This window comes from Solanum tuberosum, unplaced genomic scaffold (genome assembly GCF_000226075.1).
Source record: "Solanum tuberosum cultivar DM 1-3 516 R44 unplaced genomic scaffold, SolTub_3.0 scf00046, whole genome shotgun sequence".
Taxonomy (NCBI): Eukaryota; Viridiplantae; Streptophyta; class Magnoliopsida; order Solanales; family Solanaceae; genus Solanum; species Solanum tuberosum.
Genome location: NW_006238971.1, coordinates 1361379 through 1376920, shown reverse-complemented (window position 1 = coordinate 1376920; position 15542 = coordinate 1361379). Strand labels below are relative to the sequence as shown.

Genomic DNA, 15542 nt, shown 5'->3' with positions numbered 1-15542 from the left:
GTAAAATTGAAGTGCCAGAGTTGACCCCAGAAAATTGGAATAGACTTTGTGACATGTGGATCAATCCAAAACATAAGGTAACTTAAATTCATGTTATTCTCGTTATTATTAAAGTTATGATATTTATATTTTCTTTGTAGAAACGATGCGACATAAACAAGGTCAATCGAACTAAGCTTAAATCTAATCATTTCATGGGATCAAAAGCATTTGCAGCGGCTCGTGCTGAACTTGTAAGTTATATTGTTTTTATTTTTTTTACTAATAAAACTTCAGTACTATTTCAATTGTTTTTCTTATTTCACAGGGGTAAAAATGAACCTGAAAAAGTAGAGCTTGACAGAATCGAGTTCTACAAGCATAGTCATTATAAGAGTAAGAAAGGATGGTCATCTTTAGAGGCTGAGACTCACTATGTAAGGATGGTTATCCAATGCGTTTGTTCGATTAATGTTCTTTTGAAGTTGTGTCTTTTCCTTTAAATAGTATTTATATTTTTATGCAGAACAACATGAAAGATTTGCAAGATCTATATACTTCGGGAGAGGCTTCCATGACTACTGATGAAATTGTGGATACCGTACTTGGTACAAAGTCGGGGTACATAAGAGGACTTGGTTATGGTCCAAAACCTAATACTACAAGAGCTACATAAAGGAAAACGGCAGAGTTAGAGGACTCCCTCAGAAAAGCGAAACAGAAAGCTGCTAGTGCCCAAAATAATTTACAGAATCGATTAAATGCTGCTGAAACTGTGGTAGAAAACCAGCAGACTCAGATACAAGACCAGCAGTCTCAAATACAAGATCAACAATCTCAAATAGAAGCATTAAACTCTCAATTGAATACTATTGTGGCACGCCAAGAGGAAATGTTAAGGAAAATGCAGTGTTTTGCTCGCTCATCGCCTTCTAACAGGTTAGAAGTAACACAAACTTATGTGATAATTTTTGCTTACTTTTTTTATGAAATATATAAATATGTAGCATTTAGTGTCTAACTTTGCATACTTTCTTTTATGATGCAACAGAGAAGGAGCTCCATGAGAATGCCAACTTTAGGTATATTTTTATTTCACCAACGTAAAGTCTAGTTTCAAAAGTTATAGTTTATATCAATTATTTTATTTATATTATATTAATACGTTAATACCTTAGCTCAAGAAAAAAAGTTAGTAGTGAACATGCCATATACTTTATGCCCTAGGTGCGTCCTAATCTCACTGGACATAGTGTAGAAGAGGCTATGATACCTTATAGAGGGGAAACATTGCAAGTAGCTAAGTAAAGATAAAGAGAAGATTCCTCCTTTTTACACTACTTTATAGATTTTCAGACCATGGAAATAGAATATCAATATTGTAGAGCTGCAATTCTTATCCTTCTCAGTCTCTTACTCCTTGCTTTGGGTGTATCTGGTCATTTAGTGATGATATAGTTTGGTTTTCCTTAATTCTTAATAGCAAAGCTTTGTATTCTTAGGGAAATCAGTAGCACATAGAACCAACATTTTTACAGTTGGGAGATATTCCAAAAGGTTTCTAATATCTTAGCCATAGAATTGGCAGGAAGTTGTTCATATGCTTATTGGAATACTTTTGTACTCTACTAGTAGTGCAGTAGTCCTTTAGATGTATGATTAGTAGTGCTAGATATATAATTCAGTATAGCTGTTGCAAGCAAAATCGTGATTAGAATTTAGAATAGAATAAATTTGTGTGTTAATCTTTGTTAATGTTGTAATACCGTTGGTGCTAAATGGTTTAATTCAAACCTCACATGAAAAATACTTAAAACTCATATGACATGTGTAGTTTTAGTGTAGAAAGATAAAACATACTAGTTTTGTTTGAAAGATGGGTACAAATAGTAAATACCAAATGGTGGTGAATGAATTTATGGTAAGATGATCATATATTGAGAACCTATGTTACTCAGAATCTCTAGAACTGTTATTACAGATGTATCGAATCTTCCAAAAATGCACTACTTTTGGAGGATCAAACATTTTTGAAGAGTTCGAGTGTCATAGCAAGAACTTTACTTTTTGAAGAGTTTGAAATTTATGGTAAAATGAGCTTATCCTAAGAACTTTTCTTCTGCTGAAGTCATTCTTGATTTTTAAAATTTGATAGGACTAATTACATTTCTCTGGATAAAAGATCCAGCAAAGTGAAAGATCTATTGTATGATAATTGATAGACATTATATATTTTTCTATCCCATCAAGTCTGCACAGCAAATTTAAAGCAGATGATATGAAAAAGAAAACAAGATCAATAAACTATCTCATGAATTTGTTTGGAACAACTTTACATTAAACTTCATCCTAGTCTGCCCACCTTTGATTTGAAACAGTATGTTTTTGTCATCTGTTGTTGAAAAGTTACGACTTGTTTGGAGACTTTACCCCTAGGTTTATCGTTTAGCGGTAACATAGAGCTTGCTCCTGTTTCTAGTGATTTAATGATCGTAGACCACCTTGTTAGATAGGGGCTTAGGTATGAAAATTCAGTATGATCTTAACCAGCAAGTACAAGGAGATACTGAAGCTAAATTTGTTCCAATTTGTGTTAAGTTTGTCCTTAATAAAAGGCGTTGAGGATCTCCCTGATGCTTTGATTGCCCTTTCAATGTGGCTCTCTGAAAAAGAGTAAGATTACTATGACAACATGTTTGAGCAGACTAGTTTCACTGGTGCAGTTCACTATTTCCCTAATGCCTTGAGCCATCCATTTTCACAGTATCTATTACCAACAACTGTCTTGCTAGGTGTATATTGCCACCAATCAGTCCCCTTTATACACACACTTTTCACCCATTTTACTCAAAGGTTATCAGCATGTTGGCTATATTCCATAGATACTTTGCCACTGCATCTGCATTCCATATCATACAATCAGTGATCCCCTTTAAAGTTGTCACGTTTTCCTTCATTTTGGGCTATTGTATGCTCCGGTGTTGTCACACTTTCCCCTTAGATTCTTGTTATTGTTAAAGTTGATATTACTCCATAGAGTTGTCTTGGAGGTGTGTTACTTTGTGAAGGCAAAGTCAACTAGTTAATTACCAGATAATGTGGTAGTCGACAAGTTTAGACAAAAAGTTATCAGCAAAAATGTCTATCTTATTGCAAGATAGAAGAATAAAAATTTTCATTCTTTGAATTATGAGCAGTGAGTTTAGAAGCTCAAACATGTCATATAGTTAAAATATGTTGTCTAATCCCTGAAACAAATAGAGAGTTTTATCGTAGCAAATGTATAGCTAATATATAGCTTCACATTCTATATGATTTATTTTTGCAGTGGTCATAAAACAGAACATTACAACATATGAAAAATCATATTGTGTTACATATTCTACTTTTTATTAACTCTTATGAATTTCTTTTCTCTCTTTTACACAGGTATAAAAGGTGAGAATTGAATCAAGTTGTGTCATGATCTTGGCCATGTTTTGGTCCCTCTCTTGGTCCTTCTCTATTTGTTCCTTAGTTAACTTGAACATAAGAGGGGAGACCTAGTCTTCACGAGTATACCACGCCTTGTTTATGGTAGCCATCTCATCCAAGAGCTGAGCAGCTATCACATAAGGTTGTTACATCAAACCTCCCGGAGAGAGTTGGTCAGCAACACCCTTATTTACCGAATCCAGACTCCGATAAAAATACTGCAACAACACGTTATCAGGCAGGCCATGGGTTGGGCATTGAAGCACTAACTTTTTGAATCATAGCCAAGTTTCATGGATAGGCTCGCCTTCTAGATGCTTGAATCTTTGAATGATGTCCCGAAGAGTCATCATCTTCGAGGGAGGGAAAATATGTGGAAGGGAAGACAAGGGAACAAAAGTAATATGTCTAAACCAGTGGTGGAACATTATCAGCTCAAGCATGAGTTGAAAGCTATGCCAATTTCTCTTACTAACAAGGATACTGAGATCGCTTGCCTAAAGGCTCAGCTTATGAAAAGCACAATCAGAGGGACTAGGTCGAAAAGAACTGGCATCCCTGAATGACGCCTTAGCAACAAAGAATGTTGAAATTCAAGAGAGGCTTCTGAAAAGTCATGTTTAGGAAGATGCGCTACTAACCTTACTCTTTCAATCCTTTGCTCCTAAACTCCCCTTGTCTTCCTAAATTCCTGGGTCAGTCCCCATTCCTCCTCTTTTATTGAAACTTAGTGGGTATTGTCCTAGTTCTCATTGGTAATCATATTTGCAATGTTTTGATTGCTCGTGTTTTGTTTATGAATGAAAAAGGCCTCGTTTCTACTGACTTGTCTCATTACTTTATTCATTTTTACGCATGCCTGGTGTTGCCCAAGTGGCCATGAATTTGCTTGAACTACATTTTTGTCAAATTAGTTTAGTTCTTTAACTCTTTTTTATGATTATAAAATGGGGAAAATTGTTAAGGTATGCGATCAATGTTAGTTACTTGAAGAGTGAGATCAATGTTAGTTACTTGAAGAGTGAGATCAATGTAGTTACTTGAAGAGGACCTGGTCATGCCGTTATGGGGAGGTGATGAAAGGGGAAAAGTTGAATAAGTTTTTCATCACCAAAAAAGGAGAAAATGTTATTTTGGAGCTGATTTAAAGTTTTGATGATTTAACAAACTTCCGGATCAACCAAGGGAAGTCGAATAAGTTTGTGATCACAAAAAAGGGGAAATTGTTATTTTGGAGCTTCTTAAAGTTTTGATAATTTAACAAACTATTGAATCTAACAAGGGACCTGATCGAGAAAATACCGTGTACGTGAAAAAGACAAAAATACAACTCTCTAAAAGCTGGCACAACTACCAACTCAGTTGTGGTTCGTGCATATCTTTTCACAGCAACAGGCTCAACCAATGGCTTGGTCCCATGGTTTTGTGTCCATTTGATAATAGTCTCTTCTCCATGGATACAACTCAAGTTTTGGCAAACAAATTTTTGAATTCTAAAAATTCATAAGCTCACAAAGAAAAAGTCTTCTTTAAGGAAGAGCACTGCTCATGCTCAACACGGGAACTGATGGAGTGTTGAAGCGTCTTTATTGCATTTTGAGTTTTTTGTCTTGTGTCCTTATATTGTAAATCCGCTCCTAATTTATAAAGGATAGTAGATCGGTTGGTTGTCTAAGTCTTTGGGTTGATTCGGACTAACAAGAGTTAGTTAGTCTAATTATCTATGTTTTAGTAAAGCCTCTTTACATCATTGTTTTGATGTTCTCTTGGGTAGAGTTTCCTAGGAGTGTCAACTAGAGTTATTTTATGTATGGGTGCAGCAGAGTCGCTGCTTGTTTATGCTGCTATCTTTGATATCTGAGTTGATGACTTGAGTTAGCCTTTGTTGGATTCTTGAAGTCTAGATCAACTAGAGTTAGTTGGTTTAGTGGGCAATAGAGTTATTGCTTAGTTTCCTTCGTAGTAGAGTATCTACAGTAAGGGGAAAGGGATTAAAAGTTTAATTCCTAGGTTAGAAGAAGTTGTAATATGAAGTTGTGCTCTGAGTGAAATGGAGTTTGGGTTTAAATCCTATGAGTATAGGTCATGGTTTTCACCTCCCCTGTGCAAGGGGGCTTCCACGTAAAATCATTGTGCCTGATTTACTTTGAGTTGTTTATTTTCTGTACCATTATTTTGTCGAGGGACCTAGTCCAGTGATCACCAGTGGACGTGTTTATTTTAACATTCACCTTAAAAGAAAGCCCCTTGGCCTAAATATATCCATAATCTTCTCTAATTTGTTGTTTTTTCTCATTAGCTTTCATGTTGATTTATTAGTGAAATTTCCTTAGGTATTGCCCATCCTCTAAGGAATATCATTTTGATGAACATTTCTATGAGGCTTTATACTCTCCATAATATATTCCACCATTTCTTTTGATACTTCAAGCAACTTATGGTCATCCCAGCCTCCTCCTGTGATGAAATCCTTCACTTCTAATTCCTCCTCAATGACAGTATCACCTTTTGCATAATACATAGCCCCTTGTTTTGTCCAGCAATCAACTGCCAATAAATGTTGTGCTCCACATCTTCTCTTACTACTGTCATCTTCCTCCACATGTGTGATGCACCCCATCCTACTGCTATAGTTGGGTAGAACTACTTGCAATACTTGTTCCACAAAAATGAAGTGGTTGTTCTAAAATTTTACCAAAGCTTAGCAAAAAGTGCTTTGGATTCATCATGTAATGATCTGAGTCCTCTCCCCCCTTTTTCTTTTGGATAACACACATTGTTCAATGACACTCGGTTTATTCTTTGAAGTAGTGGCATCACCCTAGAAGAACTTAGCAAAAACCTTATGAAGTTTATCTAACACACATAATAGGGGGTTCATAGCTTAAAGCAAATACATAGGAATATATTGTAGGACATGTGCTATTAAATATATACCTTCCACCATAAGACATGAGTCTATTTTGTGATAAGTTCATCCTTTTAAGAATTTGCTAATATAATCCTTGGTGTCAAAGTTAAGATACAACAATCAGAATGTCATAAAACACAAAAATTGATTACTTTGCGTTAGATTAAAAATAATATATCTTCAAAACATCATTGATGGAGTTATTGTTGACCATTTGTTCATATTAACTTTAACATCTAGGAATATATTAGTAAATATTTATTATACTTCAATTCGTAAAAAATAAAAAATAAAAATATTTTTATTTTACTAGAAATTTTTTAATCATTATTTGAATAAAAAATAATGACAAAGGTTACTATGATAGTTATATATATGACCTATATTATCATTTAAAAACTATATAGGGTAATTCTATTTAAATTGATAAAAAGATATTACGAAGAAAAAAGATTACTTTCCACTTTTCGTTAAAGGGATTTTAAAAGAAAAATATATATGAAAAATGTTCTTCAAAAATAATATTTTATTAGAAAAATAATGTACCTAAAAATAAAAGAAATAATATATTTATTAGTAAAAGAATATTTTTGTCTAAAAAGTAACAATAGGGGCATTTTTGGGCCAAACCATTAACGAATGACATTTTTATTCAATTTCACATAGCTTAATTAAAGACATTTTTTTTTACTCTTTTCCGTAAATAATTCAATATAAAGAGAATAAAAATATTCCTAATCAATGAGGGATACTATATTTTGTTTATGGATACAAATTTTACACGAAATGTGATGGTGGTGCAAGATCAACAATGAGAAATCAAATCAAATCCAAATTTTGGTGATTGTTATGCATATATAAAAGAGATTATATAAGTGGAATACTGCGAAGAACCATTATAGAAAATTGTATCATTAAAATATGAATGATTTTATCTGACTATGGATGTTGGTGTTAAAAGCATAGTCAATATAAATTGGTTAATATTAACCACCATCTTCATTATAAAAAAATATGAATGTTTAATTCTTGTGATGCAAGCAATTGAAGTGTGTTATGTGCCTTATCCTATCAAGAAAAAGGACAAGGATGATTGGGCAGTTATTTTCACGATCCAAAAATAAGGTTTGATGGCACCCGTCTTATCCCACCAAGACAGGTCACTTTGAATAACTCTCTACAAGGGTAAAAGAGGAAGTAAGAACTGAAACAAGGAACTAAGAAAACATTACGCGGAATCCATTAATATAAGGGAAAATGGTCTGAATATACCTAAACTTTGACAAAAATTGATGTAAGAATTACACAGTTTGGGCGGGTCCTATTACCTCTCTGCACTATTTAATAATGTATTTTAATGGTATATTTGTGTCCAACTAGATTAGTGAGTGAATACACATACGGCAGATGTGTGGAGAAAGAAAAAAATAATTTATGAGCCTATCATTAACTATCATCTATCAATAAAGGTGAAATATATTTTATAATATTCTTTTTTCGTAATAATATTCAATAATTTAGATCTTTTTCTTTTCACCTCTTTACCTAATTCTTCTTCCCCATAGCCATTATTCACTCAAACAAAAATATCCATTGTAGCTGAAAGAGGTAAGCTTTAACAAATTATTCTCTTTAATTTTTTATTGCTTTGTTTGTCTTGTTTGTTCCATTATTAATTAGGGCTTCCGATTTCTGATTTTTTTAATTACGATTAACCATGGAAGAGGTAAATGGATTTGAATAGCATTTGTTTTGAAAAAGATGATACAAAATTTAATAATGAAGTGCAATGCTTTCATAATTTGTTGCTCTCTTTGAAAACTTATTGGTCCGATAATAATTCGGATAGAATATTTTGGTCTTGCCCATATTATGGATTAGAGAGGTGTAAATATTTTGTAGCAGGGATGGTGCTGTTAGTGAACGATCTAAGTTCATAATTCCAAATTTAGTGAGGAAAATGAAGGACATGAATGTACTATTAGTTGTAAATGTAAAGTTACACAACAACAACAGCTGAAAGGAAAAACTAACAATTGAGATTTTAAGTGATGCTTTATTGAGATTACTCTTGGCTTAATATAGCCTTCCAGTCAACAAGAAGCGAAAATAAACAGACCACTAATAATGCTAATTAGTTTTAGCTAAAAACGTCTAACAACCCAAACAAAAAGGACTTTCTGTAACAGTCCTTGACCAAATCAAAGTTAACTACTAAAACAATCCTTAAGCAAATCAAAGTCTTTTTAACAATCCCTCCCTTGAACTTATTCCTCTTGTCAAGAATTATTTCAAATTTGAACTGGTGCACATGCCAAGCTCTTCACGCAGTTTCTGAAATGCTTCCACTTTGAGAGGTTTTGTAAGCAGGTCTGCAAGTTGATCTCGAGTGCCACAAACAGCAAATTAACAGCTCCTTCTCTAGCAAGATCCCTTAGGAAATGAAATCTTACCCTTATGTTCTTTTAACGACCATGTAAAACTGGATTTTTGGACAATTTAATAGTTGAAGCATTATCACACATTAACTCTGTACCATCTGACTGGAAACGACCAATTTCTTTTAGGATCCTCCTTATTCAAATAGATTGACAAGCACATGCAGCAGCTGCGATAAACTAAGCCTCTGTAGTTGACAGGGTGACAATAGGTTGCTTTCGGGATGACCATGGTACTACTCCTCCACTCATTATAAATGCATAGCTTGAAGTACTCTTGCTATCTTCCATGTTGCCAGCATAGTCACTGTCTGTGAATCCAAGCAGCTCACTAGCTCCTCCCCTTTTATAAAACACACCATAGTTCACAGTACCTTTTAAGTACCTTAATATCATTTTTGCTGCTGCGAAGTGTTGTTGCGTTGGACATGCCATGAAACGACTAATAAGACTAACAACAAACATGAGATCAGGACGAGTGGCTGTGACATACATCACACTTCCCACTATCTGCTTGTATTGAGTTGCATCCACTTTTATGCCATCTTAATGTTTTCCAATCTTTTGTCCTGGAACAATAGGATTACAAACTGAATTGTAATTTTCCATTCCAAACCGACTTTAAACTTCAGTTGCATACCTCTTTCGGCATATGAACACACCATCAGGACTTTGTATAACCTCAATTTCAAGAAAAAACCACATATGCCCTAAGTCTGTCATTTCAAACTCCTTTTTCATGGAACATTTAAAATCAGCCAACAACTCTTCATCATCACCAGTAAATAAAAGGTCATCGACATAAATACTCACAATGAGAAGTTTACCTCCCTTTCTTTTGACAAAGAGTGTCTGCTCACTGGAGCTGCTTTCGAAGCCTTCCTTATTGAAATAAGACTCTATTCGACTAAACCAAGCTCTAGATCCCTGTTTGAGTCCATAGAGGGCATTTTGTATCTTATACACTAGTTGCTCATTTCCCCTTTTCTCATAACCTTTTGGTTGTTCTATAAAAACATCTTCCTTCAACTCCCCATATAGAAAAGCTTATTTGACATCTAAGTGATATAGTTTCCAACCCCTTTGAGCCGCAAAAGCTATAATCATTCTCACGGTATCCATTCTGGCCACATGTGCAAAAATTTCAGTATAGTCAATCCCATGTTCTTGAGTATAGCCTTTAACCACCAATCTTTCTTGAGTATAGCCTTAAACCACCAATCTTGCTTTGTATTTGTCAATTTCACCAAGCTCATTGAGCTTCGTTTTATAAATCCATTTTACTCCTATTTTCTTTGCATCAACAAGTAGTTCCATCAAGCGCCAGGTTTGATTTCCTCATCCATGGCCAACCTTCACTTTGGGCTTTTGACAGGTTCCTCAAAGCTGGTAGGATCAGATATCATTAAAAGAAGCCATGTTTGCTTCATCATCTTCAAACAGTCCTTTGCCAAAAGTATAATTTGATGACCACACAGGTGGACACCGATTTCTGCTCTCCCTTACTACTTGGTCGTTGATTTTGGCTTCTATGATTTCTCCTTCTTGAGCTATGTTCTCTTCTTCAATTTTGTCTCCCCAATCTAATTCCATTAGTTGCTCTCCACGAGAACTTGCATTCCAATCCCACATACGATCTTCTTCAAAAATTACGTCACGTCTAACTATAATTCTTTCGTTAACTGGATCAAACATTTTGTACCCTTTTGATTCACCGCTTACCCCGAATAGAATGCAACTTACACTTTTATCTTCAAGTTTGGTTCTCCTAGCATCTGGAATATGAAATGTCCCACGCTTTCGAACACTCGAAAATAATCAACTGATGGTTTCTCTCCGCTCCATGCCTCTTCTGGAGTCATATCCTTTACAGCTAGGGTAGGGGATCGATTCAAGACGTGAATTGTCCACCTAACTACCTCTGGCCAGAAAATCTTGGGTACTTTCTTGTATATCAACATAGGTCTTACCAAGTTCATTATTGTATGATTCTTGCGTTCATCCACTCCATTTTGTTGTGGAGTGTAGGTAGTGGTCAATTGTCTCCTCACTCCATTTTTTTTACAAAAATCATTGAATTCTGCAGAATTGGATTCTCCTCCTCTATCTGTACTTAAACATGTAATATGCAATCCAATTTCTTTTTCCACAAGTATTTTGAAACATTTAAAGTGATTGAATGTTTCTAATTTTTCTAAAAGAAAATAACTTCATGCTTTCCTAGAAAAATCATTTATAAAGAACAATAGGTACCTCTTCTGACTGCTTGAAGCTGGTGTAATAGGACCACAAAGATCAGCATGAACTAGAGCCAATTTTCCAGTTGCTCTCCACTGAATCCTTTTAGAAATTGGAGTCCGACGTTGCTGGCCTTTCATGCATGCCTCGCAAGTGGTGCTTGGTGCTACAATTTGTGGCAAACCTTTCACTATGTTTTTGTATTTCAAGCTATGTAGGCCTTTGTAACCGAGATGGCCATAGCGGTAGTGCCATAGAGTCGACTGATTTGTATTGTTGATTTGGAGACATCTTGCTTCAATATTTGTGGATGAGGGCTCAGCAAGTAGAATAAACATATGATTTGCGCTCATAATGGATTATGTCGTCTTTCCTCTTTGTGGATGACAGACACTGCACGCACCATCTTTAAAGAGTACAACTGATCCTTCTTCTTGAAGTTGTCCAATGCTCAAAAGATTATTTGTGAGTTCAGGGACCAAATATACATCACCAACGGAATAACAAATTCCCTGCAAGAATAATTTGACAGTTCCCTTTCCAGTAACCTTTTTTCTTGTATTATATCCAAGCTTGACAGTGTGGGAAAAAGTTGTGTCCAAGCTTGAAAACAAATCTCGATTTCCACACATATGATTTGCGCATCCAGAATCCAAGAACAACACATCGCTTCTCCTTGCTTCATGTAGTTCTGTATAGACCATTAACAACAATTCATCTTCTTCTTCTAATTCTGCATAATTTTCTTCCTTATACAACTTTGGACATTCATATTGAAAATGTCCTAAGTCATGACATTTATAACATTCAACAGTTGCTTTGTTGAAAGTTGTTCTTCCTCTTCCTCATCCCCTTCCTCGATAGGGTGCTCTACCTCTATTACTGGTTCCTGTACGACCTTCTACTTTCAAAACACGATCCTCATCATCATTGCTTTGTTGGTGGAATTTTTGTTCATGCACTACTGTAATTCATCGATGGACATGTTGTTAATATCTTTTGATTCTTTGATGGTTACTACAACATATGTGAATTTGTTTGTTAGAGTTTGAAGAACTTTTTCAACAATTTTCCTGTCAGACATATCTTCTCCATTGCTCCTCATCTTAATTGAGACCATCATTACTCTTGCGAAATATTTGGTGATAGTTCCATCCCTCTTCATTGCTAAAACTTCAAACTCTCTTCTTAGAGAATTTAGCAGTGATTTTTTCACCTTCAAATTTCCTCCAAACTTCTGCTTCATTGACTCCCAAACAATCTTGGTTGTGCGACGGTTCAAGATTTGTTCAAAAACAGCTCGATCAATTGCCTGAAACAAATAATGTTTGACTTGGTGATCTTTGATTCTAGCATCATCGAGTTGTGCCTGTTGTGCGTCAGTCAGACTCGTCCCTTCTATTAGCTCTGCAAAACCAATTTCCACCAAGCTCCATAGACCTTTTGCTCTAAGAAGATTTTCCATCAGTTCACTCTAGTGGTCATAGTAACCGTCTAAGTGAGGGATCTTTGTCAGAGTCTTGTCCTCACTTATTCTCGTATTTGATCACTCGAAGATTGTGACTTCGTTTTCTACAAACCCAGTGGGGGCTCTGATACCAATTATAAAGTTACACAACAACAATAGCTGAAAGGAAAAAATAACAAATGATATTTTAAGTGATGCTTTATTGAGATTACTCTTGGCTTAATATAGCCTTCCAGTCAACAAGAAGCAATAAAAAACAGACCAATAATAACGCTAATTAGTTTAAGATAAAAATGTGTAACAACCCAAACATATAAGACTTTCTGTAACAGTCCTTGACCAAATCAAAGTTAACTACTAAAACAATCCTTAAGCAAATCAAAGTCTTCTTAACAGTAAATGTGAAGAAAATGAAGGATATGGAAGTAATCATAGATTGCAATGATAGATAAATTATGGAGGGGAAGCTCAATCTATGGATGGAAAAGGTTTGGGGAATAGGAAAGGTTGGCAATTATTTGTTAAAGGAATAATTAATCTACATATATATTTATGAGCATATATTACGTCCTATACATCTATTAATTAATAATTTATAATATAACAGATTATTTACGAGTGGTAACAGATCTGAATTAATTAATATTAAATTAAGTTTATTTTGTATTTTTATATTTAATGCAGGTAAGAGAAAGTAATATCATGTATGTTTTAATTAGGGAAAAGTTATTTCGAAAACTAAATTGTACTAAAATTTAGGAAGAAGTTATTGAGGAAACAAAATCACAACAATTTCGGAACGAGTTTAAGAGTTTGAGTATAACACATTTTTCAAAAGGTAAAATTGCAAACATCTCCCCATAATCTTCTTAAATAAAATTCATAACCATTTTCGTTCTGTGTTTATAGATTTCAATAATACGAAAATGGATATGTTATCATTCAAATCAGTTCTACAAAACAATCCGACAAGAAAAGAAGTGCAAGAAATGGTGGATAGTAGACTAAAGTTGGATGAGTTAAAATCTCAACAAGTTGGGCTATTTTGATCATTTGGGATAATTCTAGCCCATCAATGAAGCCCAATGTAATAAACTTCTCTAATGATCGGCTAAGTTTTGAACATTTGTGTTGATCGAGTGGAACACCTTAACCTTAAGTAGAAGAAAAAAAAAGATTATTGATTTTCTTGCTACAGCTTTCTCATTTGCACTCATCAAGCGAACTTTGATCTTTGAGAGACATCAAAGAAGTCAAAGTAAATGTGTGGAAACATGTTGTAATGGGTTGTCAAAATGAATTATGTTTATTTTGAGTTAAATCCCACTTTTTTCTAAAGTTAATATTTCGGTGCGGAACTGGTAGTTGAAGAATTCATAGAAGTGGTAGTGTGGTAGGTGGTAGTATAGTAGGTGAGTAATTTATTTTAAAGATTTTATTATAATATTCTTTTGCTAAGTGTCTTAATCTTGATATCTTTTTAATATTATTTTTTTTTTTATTGTCTTAAAAAACATATGAAAATAGAGGTTCAAGGGCTTGTTTAAGAAGGCGATAAGGGTCTATGGATGCAAAACAAAAAAAAAGTTTTTTGGTCCCGCTATCCCTCTAAGACTGAGGGTACTTGGGGAGGGGGGGAGGTGCCATGATGAAACAGGACCGCTTTGCATTGGATGATCTTTAACCTCCACCCAATTGATGACTATGTTGTTTTGGGGAGCAATCATAAATATAATATTTGATTCATATGGTCAACATGTCAGTTCATATAATGCACCATTTGGTCTTGTATTTGTAAAAAAACATGTCTTGAATTCAATTAAATATTGATGAGAAAAAAACCAAAACTATTTAACCTATTCCGAGTAAATTGACCCTAAAATAACATATCCAAATTCTAAGAAAGCCAATAGACTCTATTTTTGAGAATCAACCCGATTCTATCTTTGTTCATTCCGTTTGAAAAAGGGAAGGATTACAAATGAATCAGTTTTTCTTTTCGTTGTTGATTCTCTCTTTTATTAATCAATGTGTGATATTTTGAATCGTTATTACTAATGAAATTCGGAACTCAAATGATGTCAAAAGATCATTTCACCCTCTTTTCACAATATATGCTAATAATAGTAATTAAAACATGCAGTATTCAATTCAAAATTATAGTTTTCAATTTAGAAATAGAAACATTATAATCTTTAATTCAAAATTACAATATTCAATCCATACATAGCACAAATATTCAATTTGAAACTACAATAACTCCAATATTCAATTAAAATATGCATTATTCAATCCAAAATTATAGTATTCAATTAAAAAATATGGTACTCAATTGAAAATTATAATATTCAATTTAAAACTCAATTGTGAATACTATATATAATTCTCTTGTAAGAAAATATTGCATACCTATTCTTTATATAGAAGTGGCTGGAAGTAGCTGAGTGTTCTCCTAGTGAGGGCTATCTTAACAATGATATTAAACATTCTATGGATAGTGATTGCATACATTACTGCATCCGTACTAACGAACATTTACTATTCAGAATATATCTTATTTATGATTTTACATACAGATGCATTTTTCATGTTTAATAGAATTTCTCTTCTACACTAGTTGATACACCTTACACCAACCACCCTACGGCGGTCTCCAACAAAGGAAATAATATACCTGGTCACTTCTCTGTATTAGAATTGGTTTGTTTTCATCAAAATATTGCTTTCAACTTTAGTTTACAAAAATACTGCATATATCAATTGAGCTAATTGCTTATTTGGTTCAACATCAACTATAACCACTGAACAACATGATCCAACAACATTAATTATCGCCAAAAGAGGTTTGTCTGACGCTAATATTTTAACAATCCTTGCAAACCTTCTATGGAAAACAATGTCATACAAAATTGCCACTACTACACGTAGATTATAAATCAAAAACAGTACCTGCACGATATAACATGTTGTTTACAATAATACTTTTTTCATGTTGGGTCCGGGCAATGCCCAGGCCTATCCTTACTAGTATATA

General features: G+C 34.1%; 1 long non-coding RNA gene across 1 annotated transcript; it reads left to right on the top strand.

The window, feature by feature from the left end:
- The first annotated feature begins 324 nt into the window (after window positions 1-324).
- LOC102590163 (uncharacterized) lies at window positions 325-3436 on the top strand. Its single transcript, XR_366987.2, has 4 exons — window positions 325-416; window positions 506-918; window positions 1031-1061; window positions 3409-3436. It is a non-coding gene; the product is annotated as an uncharacterized lncRNA (long non-coding RNA).
- The last annotated feature ends 12106 nt before the right edge of the window (window positions 3437-15542 follow it).